Source organism: Neophocaena asiaeorientalis, unplaced genomic scaffold (genome assembly GCF_003031525.2).
Source record: "Neophocaena asiaeorientalis asiaeorientalis breed wild unplaced genomic scaffold, Neophocaena_asiaeorientalis_V1.1 scaffold59, whole genome shotgun sequence".
NCBI lineage: Eukaryota > Metazoa > Chordata > Mammalia > Artiodactyla > Phocoenidae > Neophocaena > Neophocaena asiaeorientalis.
The window spans coordinates 17,402,378-17,420,631 of NW_020174268.1; the positions used below are offsets into that span (position 1 = coordinate 17,402,378).

At 47.7% G+C, this 18,254-nt stretch overlaps 1 long non-coding RNA gene across 1 annotated transcript in view; it reads right to left on the minus strand.

Annotated features, from left to right (window-relative positions):
* LOC112406535 (uncharacterized) overlaps window positions 1-18,254 on the minus strand; it is a 79,846-nt gene that overhangs the window by 10,298 nt on the left and 51,294 nt on the right. The window lies entirely within an intron of this gene.

Below are 18,254 nucleotides of genomic sequence, written 5' to 3' on the forward strand. Positions count from 1 at the left end.
GGGGGGGAAAAAAGAAAAGGAATTGGGTAAACAAACATGTATTTCTTAACGTGGCTCTGGAAGTGATTTGTTTTAAAACCAAAAGAGTCTGAGGCAGAGACTCAACTGATTCTAGAGTGTAGTTATTACACATTCAGACATTGTTCAGTATCTGATTTTTATTTTCTCCAGACATTTCTCAAGCCTTATTTTGGTGTAAGGGGAGTCTACGTTGTAGTAGAAGACACTTTGCTTAACAAGGAGGGAACAGGATCTAGAGGGGAATATGCCTGACCACACACGGAACTGGAACCTCCAGGTTTTAATCGGTGCTGCTTTTTAGACTGTCCACATGTTCCATGTGATAATAAAAGAGGGGGATTTATTCCGTTCTCAATTGTCTGCTGGATAAGATGGCTTTTCCGGCGTTCTGGAGCCTGACCCCTCTCACGGTCCCCTTCTGCATCACGTGGTTTTCTCTCCGGGGCTTTGCTTAACTGAGTTCCACTAATTAGCGTGCGACCTTCCACCAGTGTTTCTCAAGCGTTTTTAAAAATTTGATTAACACATCTCCATTTTGACTGATAACTGCCATTCAGCCCTCAGACTGCAGGATACCATGCCCGAGAACAGCAGGGCTTTGGAATCAGGCCTGGCTTCGAGGTCCAGTTACTTAATCTTTGGGCTTCCGTTTTTTCATATACAGAGTAAGGATAATACCTATTTTGTAGGGTTGTAGGGATTATTTTAAAATAAACATTTTTAGCACTGACTGGCCCAGGAACTCATCTGACCGCCCGTCAGAGCTGTCAGAGGGCCTTATGTCGGAAATGGAGGGCCCAGCACCCATGTGTGTTCTAGACATCATGAAGAAGTAGCTTACGAAAAGGAGAAAAAATAGGAAGATTCTGCGTGCAGATCTCTCACAAGTAAATCACTATGTAGTCAAAATTATCCTGACGAGGAAGGAAAAAAGACATTGAAGAGATCGTTGTGGCCACAAGTCAGCTCTCCCATCATAATTTAAACAGCATGACCAGAACTGGGTGTTCGGCTACGTAAATCAAGGAGAAATCTAGCAAGTGTCAGACACCTCTGAGAATGGTGTTAGAAAGGTCTGGAATGAACTGGGGTTGAACGGAAACAGAAAGTACACGATTGCTGTGCTCAAAACAAAAAGAACATGGCAGGGATACACTGCTGGGTGCCAACCCTGGCTGCATGCCGGAACCACCGGGGGAGTTTTCATTATTTTAATTTTTTACTTTTTCCTATCGACGCCTGGGTTGCTCACATCAGCTGAACTAAATCAGAACACTCGTGGCTCGGAATGGTCTCCTTAATTCTTGCCAATGACCAAAACCAGAACCACTTAAATACCGAGAACACAACACAGTGGAAAGACTGCAGTAAGTGGAGTTAAAGTAGAAATGGAAACCGGGCGAGAGGATGGAGACGGGGAATAAGGGTCCCAGCCGCTTTGGATTCTAGGAGACCTTGCGCACGCCGAGTAGTACTGCCCCTGTGCCCCTCCCGCCGCATCGCCCTAGAACCCCTCCTCCCTGCGTGCCTTTGCGCATGCCCACCACCGCCACCCGCTCCCAGACCACGAGGCCGGACCCCCCCAGCATCCCAGCCGCGATACCCACGGGGAGAAATAATGTCGAAGTGGAATCCATAAAAATGAGAAGGATTTGTACATCAGTGTTCACAGCGGCGTTATTCACAGTACCCAAAAGGTGGCAACTACCCAAACAGATGAATGGAAAAGCAAAATGTGGTATCGTCAGACAATGGAATATTATTCAACTTTAAAAAGGATGGAAATTCTGACACATGCTACAACACGGATGAGCCTTGAAGCCACTATTCTAAGTGAAATAAGAGGCCACAAGAGGACAAATATTGTTTGATTCCACTTATACGAAGTACCTTGAATAGGCATCACAGAGATGGAAAGTAGAACAGAAGTGACCAGAGGCTGGGGGAAGGCAAGGATGGGGACACGGGGACACAGTTTCAGTCTGGGAAGATGAAAAGAGCTCTGGAGGTGGACAGTGGGGATGGCTGCACATCGTGAATGCACTTAATGCCCCGGCTTGTACGCTTAAGAATGCTTAAAATGGTAAATTCTATGTTATATATATTTTACCACAGTAAAAGAAAAATAAAACTTTTTTTCAAACACATGAGTAGGCCTTACCCAGGAAAAGGAGCCTGGCAGAGCTTCAGAGAAAATGGGCAGAGGGTGACGCAAGCAGAGCAAACAGAAATGCAAAGGCCCAGAAATGAAAGCGGGCACACTGGCGAGGAAATTGTGAGTAGCTCGGTGTGGCTGGAGCACGGAGGACTTGACTTTGACAGGGAGGCAATGAGAAAGTTGAGGCTTGCAAAGCGAGCCGGGGCCACGACGTGAGGAAGCTCAGAAACCCCACCCGTAACTCCGAAAACTGGACTTTTCCTGCAGGTGGGGCTGCACCAGTGAGTGTCACGCACGTTCACACACCCCCAGAAGGGACTTGGCGATTTCCCTCCAGCCTTTCTACTGTAATAAATTATATAATAAAATAAAATACACTGTTTCTGTATTTTTAAAAATGCTTATTATAAAGAATTCAGAGTCTTAAACATGAAGAGGTGAAAAGTGTTTTCATTTTCGTTTTACCCCAAGCCCGTCACGCACAAATAAGAACATGATCGGGATATTCTCTGTTCATATTGACAGCAGAGACGGTTCGTAAGCAAAACTGCTTTATAAACTTGGGGTCATACAACAGAAGCTGTTTTGAATTTTAGTTGCATTCAACAAAAGACATGGAAATGAAACTCAAAGAATCACTGTCACGTAAAAGTTTCTTCACCACCAGAGGGTTGTTTCCTAAATATCCCTCTAGGATTAAAGAAAGAGTGATTATGAAGAAAAAGAAGAGGTTACTATTTATCTTTAGGACTTTATGTTTCAGTTTCAGACAATACTAATTGATTCCTTTCTCTGAAAGATGAAAGAGGTGTTACTTCTTCCATCTGACCCCCTCTGAATTTTGTTAAGTTATGATTATTTAAATACTTCCCATATTTCTAACACATACACTGCTCTCTAATTATGTGGTATCATAATTATTCAGTTTTAACTCTACATTTAAATGGATTCCATATTCACTTCCAATCTTTCATCAAAGCTTCCCGAGTCCTGATGGTTTTAAATAATGAGTCATCTACCAGTGGGTTAAGTTGTTATTGTAAAATATCTTTTGAAGAAGATTCACAGCACTGCCTAAAGATGTCTGTCTGTTACCTTTACGTTTGAATGACACCTTGATGGGATGGAATGATCTCAGGCTGCACGTTCTTTCAGAACTTGGTAGACATTACTCCAATGTTCTCAGGCTCTGACTGTTGTGAACAACTCTGAGGCCAGTCTAATTTGTCTCTCTTGTAGTTGATTTGTGTTTTTCTAGATGCCTGGAGATTTCTTTGTTTAAGTCTCAAGTTCAACAGCTTCTCCAGGCTATGCCTTGGCAAAGAGCTTTCAGTGTCAAAATCTCCAAGAATGTGGAGTGTGCTTTTAACCTGCAGATTCAGTTCTGCCTGGGAAATTTTTCATATGTATCTCTCAGGACATCTTCTGGTCCTCTTGTCAATCCTCTGCTTCAGGGACACCAATTGTGCTTCTATTGGATTCTCACCATTCATGGGCCGGATGTGTTATCTTCTCTGCTTTAACATTGGTGTCTTTTCCGTGTGCAGTCACTGAGATGACCTCCGTCTTTCTTCTGATGTCAGCACTTTGATTCTCAGCTGGGTCCAGTCCTTTGCTTTTTAAGAAATTTATACTTTAGTTCTCTAAGTATGATGTGGAGTTTGTGGAAATGGGTGGGGGGGAGGCGGATGGAAGGAAAAGAAAGAAAACTCAGCTGCGGGCTGTGCAGGCTCTGTTGGAGAAGCTTCCCCTGCTCGCTCTGCTTATGTGTCACTGAGCGTCTGGAGCTGGTGTCCCCCCGCCCGGCTGAGGGTGTTGTTCATTCCCACCTGGGGTGACCCTCAGGGTCGGATTATTCTCCCAACTCAGGCACCGTCTTAGTCCCTCACTTCTGCCGGAGAATCAGCTCTATTTTTCACTTTCTCCCATATTCCTCCACCCCTCCGTCTCTCCCCCAACACACTCTGTGTAAAGTGCTTTTCTAGTTGCCCGTCACAAAGAGGGAAAAATAGGGGCTTCCCTGGTGGCGCAGTGGTTGAGAGTCCACCTGCCGATGCAGGGGACGCGGGTTCGTGCCCTGGTCCGGGAAGATCCCACATGCCGCGGAGCGGCTGGGCCTGTGAAAAAATCTGTTGTCTCACTGTTTTAAAGTTATTTAATCACCTGCCTTTTGACGATCATTTACCATCTTGACTTGTCTTTCGCGCTCACCTGAGATCCATTCATTGGGCATCTACTGTAAGCCATGCACTGGGGGAGGCACTAAGAGTTCAAGGACAAGGGAGACAGTCTCTGCTCACAGAGTTTGTGGTTCATTTTGTTACCTGTCTCATCAGTCACTGAATAGTCTCAATTTACTGTTAGTTATTATTTTCTTCCTCTCTGCTCCTGCTGTCCCTGCTCCAGGCCTTCTTTATCTCTGAGATTATTAGCCGATCACAGCAACTGTCTCCTATATCTTCTTTTTTACCTAAGACTTCCTGGTGACAAATCTGGTTGGAATAGTGTTTTTAGATAAATCTTTTCAAAATCACTTTTTTCATGACGCTTCTGGGGCCCAGAACTTCTCAGTGACTCCTCACTTCGGACCACAAAAATCCAAGCTCCCTGGCACAGGTCTCCTTCCTGCGGCTCCGGGCTCTCCACCTGCAGCGAATCCCGGGGACTGGCTTGTTCAACACTCATTCCAAACCCTTTTGCATCAGCTGCACAAGCGAAAGCTAAGATCCATTTTCCTGACTCTCTTGCAGCTAGAGGTCCAGTTTTAAGTTCCTCCTCTCGGAGGCAACCCGGGGAGATTCTGATTCACAGCTGGGGTGTGTCGGAAGAGGAGCCAGGCACAAAGCATCCGCTTTGCTGGTACCGATGGCACAGGGGCCGTGCGTTCTGCTTTGGAAGCAGTGACTTCTAGTTTGCAGCAGTATCTTAACGTGGCAGCTTTCTGATCATGACGGAGGCCTCAGCCCTCCCGGCAGCCCAGTTCTTCTGCATGGGGAAGGGACTCACTCTTGGAGGCTCAGCTTAGAGCCTGTTTGTCTACCTGTTCCATTCTCTAGGTGATATATACCATTAAGTCCTTTCTGCTTTAACTAGCTGGGAGGGACCCTGGTTTCTGCAATCCTTCGCTCTGACCAATACACTACCCAGCTTTACTTCTCACTTTCCCCCCAAACCTGTCAGCCTGGTGCCCTCACTGGCCCCGGGAAGATACCCTTCATGTCTGTCCTTCATGCACTTACCCCTTCACCTGCCCTCTCACTTTCCCCTGCGATGTAACTGTCTCCCTGGGTCCTCTAATTCCAGATCCAGAGCACATCTGTCTCCCCTGGGGCTTCTCTGACCCCGTGTCCCCACTGGTCCTCTTCACGGGACAGAGAAGCCCAGCCCCGAGGGTCAGAGTAGGCTTAGGGCCTCAGCTCTCCCATCCAATGGCGATCCCGGATGGACTTGTCCTCAGTTTCCTTTGCCATAAAATGTGGAGGCTGGACCATGTGAGCACCACCTTGCCCTCCAGCTCAGAAGTTAAGACTCAAAGAAAAGCTACTTCCCAAGCCAAGAGAGCCGAGCTGCTCTCAAAAACATTTGGCTTCAAATCCTGTGGCCTCTTTGCTTCCTGACACCTTTCCTCCAAGGTTGGCCATGCACGTGTGGGCTGTTTAACTGCTGGAAAGAAATCCCTGCAGCTGGTGCCGAGAGGCAAAGTTCACCAGCTACACGGGAGCAATGCCCTTGGCTGTGGTTGACCTCTCCACGGCGGGCTCGCAGCTCCTGTCAAATCGGGACGAAGATTACCAAAGAGGAGGGTCTACCTGGCTGAAGCCGTGCTGTGGGAAGAGAGCAGCTGTGTGGCAGGTATGTTTGCTCAGTACGAGTGTCAGCAGTTTCCTGGTAGCCTGTGTAATATTGGTGGTGATTCTCCTGACTCTGGAACTTCTAATAGATATAAAGCTTCAAAAAAAAAAAGAAGAAGAAGAAGAAGAAGAAATCCCTGCAGCTGGCAAGGCCAGGCCCCGAGGGATGGGGAGAAGAATTCTTTTCCAAGAAGGCAAGTCCCCCTTAGAGTGCGGGCCCTGTTTCATGGACAAAGTACACAGCTTGCCTATGTTCCGTTACCCAACTTGTCTGCCGACGCCTCAGGCTGCAGTGCAGACCTGATGGGTGAGGGTCCATGACAGGGTCTCAGTACACATTCCCACGGAGGCTGACGACCAGGCCCCGAGAACAGAGCGGTCCCCATGCTGGGTCACATCGCTGGCTCTGGAGTCAGCGCCAGGGGGCGTCTGCTCATTGAACCTGGGGAGACGGACCAGACAGAACCCTTAGGCCAGGGTGACATCATCTGTGTGACGTCACACATGGCCCTTCTTTAGATTAACAGGCCGCTCTGGCTCCCAAGTCCTGTCCCAGGCAGGTCTGCAGCCATCCCAGGGCATGGGAAGGCTGGAGACCCTCAGCTGCTTTACGCCCATTTGTGCCAGCTGTTCTCAGCGTCCCCTGCATCCAAGGGCTACATCCCATTACTTGAACCACCCGCAGGAAGCCTTCCTGGAGCTCAACTGCGCTCTCACTTTTAATCAAGGGTGGATGTCAAAAACGGCCAGTTGGAAACGACTTCTGCCTGTTCTTTGTACTTGCCTTACATGTGCGCCCCAGAGGCCATAGGTGCTACTTTAAAAAAGAAACAAAGCACAGAAGCAGATTGCCTTTGGGTCAGGAATGACTCCAGACTTACTCTATTTCCACCTTCTTGACCTGTTCAAGCACTGGTTCCATCTTTCATACACACACACACACACACACACACACACCCTTGGGCCCAGCCTCACGGGACTTGGAGACCCAGCACTGGCCTGTTCCTTCTGACTCTGGCCTGGCATCTCCTCGGTGTCCAGGCCCTGCTTCTAGTAAATGCCACTCACCTCCCAACATTGCCCACACCCCTAGACACATCCCACAGCTGAACCCACACCAGCGCGGCCCCGCTTTCCAAGGGGGAGATTAGACAGTTCCTGAATGGTGGAAGGCCTTATACATCATTACACTGACCGCATAATGAAAAAAGATTTTTTTTTTTAACATCTTTCTTGGAGTAGAATTGCTTTACAATGGTGTGTCAGTTTCTGCTGTATAACAAAGTGAATCAGCTATACATATACATATATCCCCATATCTCCTCCCTCTTGCGTGTCCCTCCCTCCCACCCTCCCTATCCCATCCCTCTAGGTGGTCACAAAGCACCGAGCTGATCTCCCTGTGCTATGTGGCTGCTTCCCACTAGCTATCTATTTTACATTTGGTAGTATATATATGTCCATGCTACTCTCTCACTTTGTCCCAGCTTACCCTTCCCCCTCCCCGTGTCCTCAGGTCCATTCTCTACGTCTGCGTCTTTATTCCTGTCCTGCCCCTAGGTTCTTCATGACCTTTTTTTTTTTTTTGACAAAAGATCTTTGTAGCAAATTTCTCAAAACGTTTTTCGTCTTGATGAATTGCTTTGACCTATTTATAGGACGAGAGCTCAGCAACCTATTCCTTGGTTGTCCTAAAACTCTTAGCTCTGTTTTACACCTACTCACAGCCGTTAATAACCCTTAGCCTCCTTTTCTGTTTACTGTCTACACAGCTGCCCAGCCTTGACATAACCTCTGTCGGTAATGTGGAAAAACACAAGCCCAAGAGTCAGACAGATGTGCTTTTAATCCCAGCGCCCCCATAAACCAGTCTAATGGGTGTGGTCACATCGTTTCACTCCTCTAACATCCATCGCTCCATGTGAAATAGAGGTACCGTCCCCAGTGTCCCAGTGGTTCGATCAGTGTTGAGATTTAATGAGCTAATATCTGCCCAGAACTCACACATGTAAGGGCTCAAAAGATGTGACCCTCCTTTCCTCTTTCCTCTTTTTTTTTAACGGGCCCATCCCAGCTGCTTTCTTCCTTCTGGATGCATTGGGAGGCAAGGCATCCCTACTGAACAAAGAAATAAACGCGAAGGTGGCAGCTTTGTGGATCCTGGCCCCTAGCTGCTAGGACACCTGAATTTTAAGCAACAGGACACTCAGAACCTAGCACTTGACAGGAGGGGGTATGTGCATGAGTGCAAATGCAAATTGGTTCTCTGTCTCAGTTCCCCAAAACTGCTGTGGGGATCCCCACAACGGGCTCCCAAATAAGAAGTGTAGCTGTAGCTGTAAACAGTCGAGAATGGTCTCCAAGATCGTACACAAATGTGAAAGCCAGAAACACAGCATCACTGTACAGTTTGTGCCCGGCCCAGGGACAGCTGCTGAGCTGGTTAAAAATATGTGTCTGCAAATAAGTTTGTGCTGGTGAGCTTGGGTCATAAAGCTCTTCTCATCTGAGCCTTTATTTTGGGTGTGCGTTACTCTAGGCAAATGTGCCTCAGCGGCGCTCAAAGAATATTTGATTCGTTGGAGAGAGATTGAGGCGCCCTGTGCAGTGCAAGAAACAGGCCTCCTGCCCGTCACTTAAGAGCCCATGCATATATGTCCATGCCTCTAGATAGCTAGTGGGAAGCAGCCGCATAGCACAGGGAGATCAGCTCTTGTGACCGCCTGGAGGGGTGGGATAGGGAGGGTGGGAGGGAGGGAGACGCAAGAGGGAGGAGATATGGGGATATATGTATATGTATAACTGATTCACTTTGTTATAAAGCAGAAACTAACACACCATTGTAAAGCAATTATACCCCAATAAAGATGTTAAAAAAAAAAGAGCCCATGCAGCCTTGTCAGGAGGAGAGAGAGCACAAAAGGGACAAAGAAACCAAAGAGAATCAAGTCAACAAGTATTTCTAGGAAGGGGACCCACATGGCCCAGTGATGCCTATTGTCTGGGTACACATTTTTTCTTTTCTTCTTTTTAAAAAAAGTTTATTGAAGTATAGTTGATTTACAATGCTGTGTTAATTTATGCTGTACTGGGTACAGTTTTTTTTTTGGCGTGGCATGCAGGATCCTAGTTCCCGGACTGGGGATTGAACCCACGCCCTAGGCAGTGAAAGCTCTGAGTCCTGACCACTGGACTGCCAGGGAATTCCCCCAGTACACTTTTAATAAGGCTCCTTTTCACTGTGTTTATTGATACTCACTTTTTCAACTTTCTAGAGCTGCCATAACATAGTACCACAAACTGGGTGCCTTAAACACAGAGATTACCTCACAGTTCTGGAGGCTAGAAGTCCAAGTTCAAGCACTCAGCGGGGTTGGCTGGAGGGAGAATCTGTTCCATGCCTCCGGCCCACATGTCCCACAGCTTGTAACAGAGTCCCAATGTCTGTCCTTATCTTCGCAAGGTGTCTGTATGTCCGTGTCTAAACTTCTCTTTTTATAAGGGCACCAGTCATATTGTATCAGGGACCCACCCAACCTACTCCAGTAGGACCTCATCTGAACCAGTTACATCTATAATGACCCTGTTCCCAAAAAAGGTCACATTTTGAGGAAGCAGCAGTTAGGGCTTCAACACACAAATCTGTGGGGGACACAATTCAAACCATAACACCTGCTAGGGGGCACCTTCGTTAGATGCCGAGGGATGGAAAGACGTGTGGATACACAGTCTTTGTTTGATTAACCCACAATCCAGACTGGAACACATACAGTATTCTGCAAGCTGGGCACAGTCGAGGAGGGCGGTGGAAACACGAGACAAGCTCCATGGGAGCAGGAAGGAAGGAGCCTCAGAGGAAACCTTTGAGTACTGGGTACAAACTTTAAACTGCGTCCTAGTGAAGATGCAGGCGATATCACCAGATTGTCAAAGCCATCTTCAGTGTGTCTGTAGCCTTTCTATAGTGTAAAACCATGTAGCTGTTAAAACTAACATACTGTGGTACGTAAACCGTCCGCTCTAGAATTTAAAATGAAAATACTGCAAGTTTCGAAGGGTCAGTCATGGTAAGACTATAATTTTAGTTTAAATTGTTTAGAAAATGTATCCAATTAAGTCTGTAATCAGTGTTCAAATGGTCATGAAAAATTATTGTCCAAGTGGGGTTCATTAAAATTGTGTTGTGTTTAAGGCAGGCAGCATCAATTCCCATAAAATAAAATAAGATCATAAAAATACCATGTTTTGGCTGAATTGTGTCCATCCCCAAATTCCTATGTTGAAGTCCTAACCCCCAGGACCACAGTGTGACTGTACACACATAGGGTCTTCAAAGAGGTGATTAAAGCTAAAATGAAGTCTCTAGGCTGGGGCCCTAATCCAAGATGACTGCTGTCCTTATACGAAGAGGGATTAGGACACACAGGGAGAGATGTCTGCGATCCGCGCACACACAGAGAAGAGGCCACATGAAGACAAAGGGAGAAGGCATCTGCAAACGGGGCGGGGTGGGGGGCAGGAAACCAGCCCTACGGACACCTTGACCTTGCACTTCCTGCCTCCAGAACTGTGGGAAAATAAATGTTTCGTATGTTAAGACTGAGGTGCCCGGGGCACCCCTAAGCGGGAATGTTACTGATGGACCTGCTTAACGGGAGAACACAGAAACTAGAAGAGGGCCCAGGGCCAAGCCTTGAGCAACTCCTACAACTAGGGGACCAGAGGAGGAGGAGAAGCTGGCAGAAGAGCACGAAGGAGAGGCCAGAGCAGGACAGGGCAAGGACAGGGCAAGGACGGGGCGTATCAGAGATGCCCAGGGAATAGTGTCCGGTAGAGCAACAGGAGGACCAGAAAGTCCACTGGAGTTGGCAGTATGGAGGCTGTGGGGAATCTAGCCATGCACAGTTCCAGGGCAGAGACGGGTGGCTGGAAGCTCCACTGGGGAGGAAGTGGATACAGCTCCTGCAGACAGCTCTGCTGAAAGCTTTCTCTTTTTTGCCAAGCAGGGGAGTCCAGAACGGGGCCCCGCACCGTGGGGCAAGAAGACGAGCATTCTGCCCATTAAGCACACTCAAGCCCCCAGCCCAGGCACCTTCTCCGAACAGGAGAACCTCTTCTTCTAGCTGCGTCCCCACCATCCTCATGATTGCCCAGCTGAGTGTGGGATGGGGAGGGACCGCTTGCTTTGGGCTCTACGGGGGACATCTGCTGCTTTTGTTGCCTAGGCGCCCTCCCGTCCCTCTGCTAACAAGCCCCACGCCCTCCGTCCATGCCTTTTCCACTTGGGCTCACTCACGGAAAGTTTCTATCCCTTACAACCAAGCCACCCTGACTGATACACCCTTTCTTCTGAAATGGTTCAAGCCCAGCTTTTCTTGACCTTCTCCCTTAGCCAACAATGAGGTAAGACGTGAAACGGTCTAAGAAACACTGGAGGGTAGGAAATTAAGGAGAATGTGGAAGAATGCAATTGTTCTCACAACATTTCGCTTTTTTCAAATTTTGTTAAACTAACCACATTATGGGAAATTGCCAATGGAGGAATATGGACTTTTCCAAAGCAGAGCGGTGCCTTAGGAAGAGATTACATGGCTTTTATTGAAATCGCAGAATCGCTGTATTTTGTACGTGCCCTCTGTAATGGCCTGGGGGGAAGAATGTGTAAGAAAAGTAAAAAAAGGAATAGAAGGAATTTCATTAAGGGCAGGATGCTGGAACATGAAGAGTCCAGCTCTTACGTAACTGAAGAAGGGTAGAAATTGAATATGGGGAACAAAAGGAAATAAGTAAAGTGAAATAAGATGCAGCAGATCTGATTCTCACATCACCAGCCAGTTAAACTCTCCTTTGCAGATCAGACATCTTTCCTCTATTTGCAGCAAAGCTTCAAAGCTACAGGCTGGCATCAGGCCATTAGAGTAATTCAAACCACACTGATGGCACTTCCTGGAGTCCAGCTTCTAACCACATCCCTCTCTCCCCTCATCTGCCCAGGTCCTGGCACCAAAGATTTAAAAAGATGGGAAAAGAGAATATTCTTTCCTTTCCCTTTCAATGCTCTCGTGCCTCTCAACAATGTCATACAGTTCCCAACTTTCCCCAGATCCCCCCTGTCCCACTGCTTCCAGGCAGTTACAAGCCAGGGTAGTCTGGGTGGACCCAGAAGAACGCATGTCTTTTTCTCTAAAAGCCCTTGTGGGAAGTTCCCTCTATCCTATGGGGGTAAAAACGCAATCTGTTTCGTTCTTTCTCTATTTCCAGTTTCCCCGGGGCCAGGCACGTGATTGACAATAGTATTTCTTTAATGAGTAAACGGATGAATGAGTGAGTTTTCCAAGAGGATATATTCAAATGCTAAACATCTCATATCCATGTGCTTCCAATTACCTCTAAAGAAGTTTCCCTGGTTTGTTTTTGTATCCTTGTGCCTTGGGGGAAAAACTCAAAACAGCGAAATGACTTTTTGCTGGATGGTGAAGCATAAAAGGGTGGGATCTTGGCAAAAGTGTGAAGCTGATGACGCCTTCTCGGGTTTGACTCCATCTCAGGGCCGTGTGTCTCCCTCCCCACCTCTCCATTTCTCTTCTTTCCCCACCCTCCTTCTCCCTGATCTCCAGGGCTCAGCCGTGAATTCTGCTGCCTAAAATACAGCTCGTGAGGACTGAACTCTCCTAGAATTATTGGAATTTTAGTAAAAGTTTCTTGAGGACCAGCACAAAGGAATAACCCTGACCGGTAAAATTTCCAGGAGGTGGGACCAGGTGATTTAGGAGGACTTAATTTTTCTATTTCAAATAGGCAGCTATATATATTCCGACCATTCATCAGGCTGTGTCTGCTCCTTGATACTCTGATGGACCGATCTGGATTAGGACCCAGAGTTGCACGATTGTCTTTAACCAGTAACTACAATCCCCGCATCCATCCATTTATCCCATTCACTCATTCACTGAAGAATGAAAATAATGAATTCCCTGGCGGTCCAGTGCTAAGGACTCCGAGCTTCCATTGCAGGGGGGGCCCGGTTCGATCCCTGGTCGGGGAACTAAGACCCCGCAAGCCGTATGGCGCAGCCAAAAAAGAATGAAAATAGTGATGAAAAAGACAACGACATGCCAGTTCTCTCACAGCTTAGAGAATCAGGGAGAGAGAGATGGCAACCAAATAATCCAGCAAGTGAAAGAAATTCCTGAAATTAAAGGAGCGAGGCTCTGGGAGTTTGTCACAGGGACTGCGGGCTTCCTCTGGGGCTTCCCAGAGGAAGGGGGCCTCAACGATGCGGGGAACGTGACTCTCCCAAGGTACAGAAAGCAGGCTGGAGGGGCTGGGGTGGACGGTTAGCTGGAGAGGAAGGCACAGCCAGCCCACTTAGGCTCTCTGGGCCATGTTTAAGATTTTATTCTTTGTGTTAAGATCAGCAGGAAGCTACTGAGTAGTTTTAAGTGGAGACGGACAGTGACGTTATCATGCATTGAAATATGTTTCAAATAGATTCATGTCTTCCTGTGCTTTTCTTTTCTGCACTCCTAAATCAGCACGGCTCTTCCTGGGGAGGAGTAAAACTGTGCTTTCCTGGATGGCAAAGACAAACACGGGGTCAAGGTTTGGCCACTGGCTTCCAGTCCAGAGATAATAGCTGCGAGAGCCAGAGCTCTGATTTTTAAGAGCAGAGCGTCCAGTGAACCAAAAGGCAAAGTCCCGAAGAGATCACGGGGATGAAGTTCATCCAAAGTGAGTAGATCATAACCTGGACTGTACGGGGGCGGGGGTGGGTGGGGATCGTGCGCACGAGGCCAGAAGGACTGGCCAGCCCGTAGGAACCATGCAGAGAGAAAGGCATGGACGGACCGCCCAACCTCTGCCCCAGAAGCGCCAGAGGGCCGGGTGGGACCCTAGCCCACGTGGCAGCCTGTCTACACCCGGGAAAGCACGCTGCCAGGAGGCGGCCTGGGCTGAGGGGTCATCTTCCTCACAGCCTGCTCTCCCCTATCATGAACCCAGCAAGGGTGACATCATCCTTCGTTCAGCCCACGCAGACTGTCGCCCTCGGTTCAAAGGCTCGTGACACGTGTAAGTTCTCCCCCCCCCCAAGAGAATGTAAATTGGTGCAGCCACTATGGAGAACAGTATGGAGGTTCCTCAAAAAACTAAAAATAGAGTTGCCATATGAGCCTGCAATCCCACTCCTGGGCATGTACCTGGAGAAAACTCGAATTCAAAAAGATACATGCACCCCAATGTTCATAGCAGCACCATTTACAATAGCCAGGGCATGGAAGCAACCTAAATGTCCATTGACAGATGAATGGATAAAGAAGACGTCGTACATATATACAATGGAATATCACTCAGCCATAAAGCAGAATGAAATAATGCCATCTGTAGCAACATGGATGGACCTAGAGATTATCATACAGAGTGAAGTAAGTCAAAGACATATACCATATGGTATCACTTATACGTGGAATCTAAAATATGACACAAATGAACCTACCTATGAATCAGAAACAGGCTCACAGACGTAGAGAACAGACCTGTGGTTGCCATGGGGGAGGGGGGTGGGGGAGGGAAGGACTGGGAGGTTGGGATTAGCAGATGCAAACTATTATATAGAGAATGGAAACACAACAAGGTCCTACTGTGGGGCACCAGGAACTATATTCAACATCCTGTTATAAACCATAATAGAAAAGAATGTGAAAAAGAATGTGTGTGTGTATATATATATATGTATATATATATATATATACACACACACACACACACACACACACACACACACATATATGTATAACTGAATTACCTTGCTGTACAGAAGAAATTAACACAACTTTGTAAATCAACTATACTTCAATAAAATAAATTTTTAAAAAGTTCTCCCCCCAAGAGATAATGGTGAAATAGTAACCTGGATATGGGGAACAGTGGCCCCGTGGATAGGGAACCCCCCTGTTATCTGTAAATGAATGAGAATAAAAGAATCGCCTGGGACAAGAAAGCGGAGAGACCCATCCCTCTTTAAAATGAGACTGGCGGGAATTCCCTGGTGGTGCAGTGGTTACGACAAGGCGCTTTCACTGCCGTGGGCCCAGGTTTGATCCCTGGTCAGGGAGTTAAGATCCCGCAAGCCGCAAGGCGTGACCGAAACCAAACAAACAAGCAAATAAATAAATAAATAAGGTTGGCCTTTTCCAAAGGGCGTCTGGCTGCAGCGTGGAGAGCTGTATGCCAAGGGGCCAGAGCGGAGGTGTGGGACCAGGCGGGAGGCTTTGCAGTGGTCCAGGCAAAGTGGCCATAGCTTGGGCTAAGGTAATGGTGGTCCTGGAGCTGGAGAGATGTGATGAGATTCCAGAGATATGACCGAGATAAACTGACGGGACTAAATGGAGGAGCAGATATGGAAGTACAAGGTAACTATACGAATTAGGTTTCCACTGCAGTAGAATGACACAGTTACAGTGGTTTCCACGGTAATGTTGGATGACAAACAACCCCAAGTTCTCAGTGGTTACAATACACATTTCTTTCTCTTGTTATAGGTCTGCAGGTTGGTTGGGGGCATCTCTGCTTCGGGTTGCAGGTAATCCATGTATTTCTCATTCTAGAATCTGCAGTTACCTGGGGGCAAGCTCTTCCACGGTGGATGTCAGACAGGCAAGAGGCCAAGCCAAAACACAGAAGCACATTTCAAGCCTCTGGCTGGACAAGGCCTAATAAGTGTCTGCTCATATACCATCAGCTCCAGGATGCCGAATGGCAAAGCCCAAAGACAGTGGGCCAGCGAATCGGACTCTGCCCAGGGAAGCCACGGCAAGCATGAATTGTGAACGATTAATGCTATCCATCTTAGGAGCCAGGGATGGCGCCTAGGTTTCTGGCTTGCACGGCTGGAGAGATTGGGGTGCCCTTCACCGAGAAAGGAAATACCAGAAGTGGAACAAATTTGAGAGAGATCATGAGTCCAGTCTTGGATATTTGGTTCTGAGATTTGAGTATCAAAGTGGCAGGGGCTATAGAGAAGTCTGGCCTGGAGGTATGTATCTGGGAGATGTAGCAAAGACTAGCTGGAACCTGCTGTCCATCCACTTACTCCTTCTTCTTTAGTTTTAGAACATCTAATTTTTAGCTGGCCATACATTTCCAAACCTCCCTTGAGCCAGGGTGGTCACCTGACTAAACTTTAACCAATGAAGTATAAGCAGTGCCAGGTATGACTTCTGTCAAGTATCCCTAAAGGAAAGGGTGTGTCCTTCCTCCTGACTTATTCCTGCCTGCTGACAGAAATGTGGCTGTGATGGCTGGAACCCAAGAAGTCATCTTGGACCATGAGGTAAAAGTCCTAGGTTGAGGATGGCAGAGTGACAAGAAGACTAGATCCCTGAAAAGAAATACTTTTATAGCATTTAGGCTACTGATACTTGGAGTTTTCTCTCATCTACAGTCAAACCCAATCCTATCTGTTACAAGAGTCAAGAGAGCAAAGAAGTACTGGAAGTCGTTTGAGTTCAGAGTCAAGTTTCCAAGACAAGGGTAAGGAGAGCCCAGGGCTGAGCTTGAGGGGCTCTGACATGGAACAGCCAGGTAGACGACGCTACATCCGCAGAGAGACAGAGAAGAAGCAGGCAGGGGGTAGAAGAAGAAGGAGAATGGGGTGTCTTGGACACGGCATGCAAGGAAGAGAGCATCTCAGGGAGGAAAGAGTCGTCAAAAGTTGGAATCAAGCTGACAAGTGAGATGACAGCCGAGGGCATGAGTTAAGTTCAGCCCGTGACAAGGACACGGGGGTAGCATGGTCTTTGAGCCCCACAAAGTGCCCTCTGGAACCACTCTCCACCCTGAGCATGCTTCTAGAGGCTTGAAGAGGAGAACGACTTGGGTGCAGCCTCCAGTAGAAGCTGCCAGGACTGATGGAGAGAAGCAGATGAGCCTGGACATCACTTTTTACCCTTAAACTTCAGCTCTCCCCCCACCCCACCGCCTCTGCCCACCCCCAGGCCTTCTAACAACCTGCGTCTCTCCGACCTCTCCCTCACTCCACTCCCACCCGGCTTCTCATTATTTTCTTATGAAAGGGCTAATAACCTCACTTCCTCGCTCAGAATTCTTCCAGGAATCCCTACTGACTATGTTTTAAAGTTAAAATTCCTTAACCAGGCACACTGATCTTTCAGGGTCTAACCCTGACCTTCTTCTCTGGTCTCACATCCTCGACGTTAGCCCCCAGCAACATCTGCCTGCAATCACAGGAAAGACCCCCATGAGCACCGCTCACCTGTGACCAGTCAACCCACAGCACCGTGAGACCCCCATGAGCACCGCTCCCCTGTGACCAGTCAACCCATAGCACCGTGAGAGACCCCCATGAGCACCGCTCACCTGTGACCAGTCAACCCACAGCACCGTGAGAGACCCCCATGAGCCCCGTGAGAGACCCCCATGAGCACCGCTCATCTGTGACCAGTCAACCCATGGCACCGTGAGAGATAAGAAAATATTGCTGTTTTACGGCACTAGGTTTTCGGGCAGTGTGCTACACAGCGACAGATAACCAGGATGGAAATTGGTACCGGGAACGGCGTGTTGACATTTAAAAATGTAAACCGTACGGCATTGGCTTTAAGCCTGTGCCACGGCTTAAAAGAGTTTTAGGAAGATCGTTGTCGGGCCTGTAAAAGCAGCGAGGAAATTGTTACTGGAAGCTGGAGGAAAACAATCCGTGTCATGTAGTGGTGGAAAGTTTAGCAAAGCTGTCACCTGCTCAACTGTGACAAATGTGGAAATGTGGAAAATAAAACCAGCCATAGCTAATGGATAGCGATTTGGCTAAGAAAGTTTTGGGAAGAAGGTTGAAAGTGTCAACTGATTTCTTTCAGCAGATAAGGGACAGATAAAGAGAAATGAACTAGAAGAAGAATTTTTCAGTTTTCAAATATAATTTAGAGAATATATAAAGAGGCCAGGATTTTCTGGGTTCAAAATTAAACTGCTTCACACTCCCAGCCTTTCCAGAAGGCAAATTGTTCTCAAAATAAGATGGCCTTAGGGTAAAAGTTCCTCTCAGACTTCCCTGGTGGCCCAGTGGTTAGGAATCCACCTGCCAGTGCAGGGGACACAGGTCCGAGCCCTGGTCTGGGAAGATCCCACATGCCGCGGAGCAACTAAGCCCGTGCGCCACAACTACTAAGCTTGCACTCTAGAGCCCGCGAGCCACAACTACTGAGCCC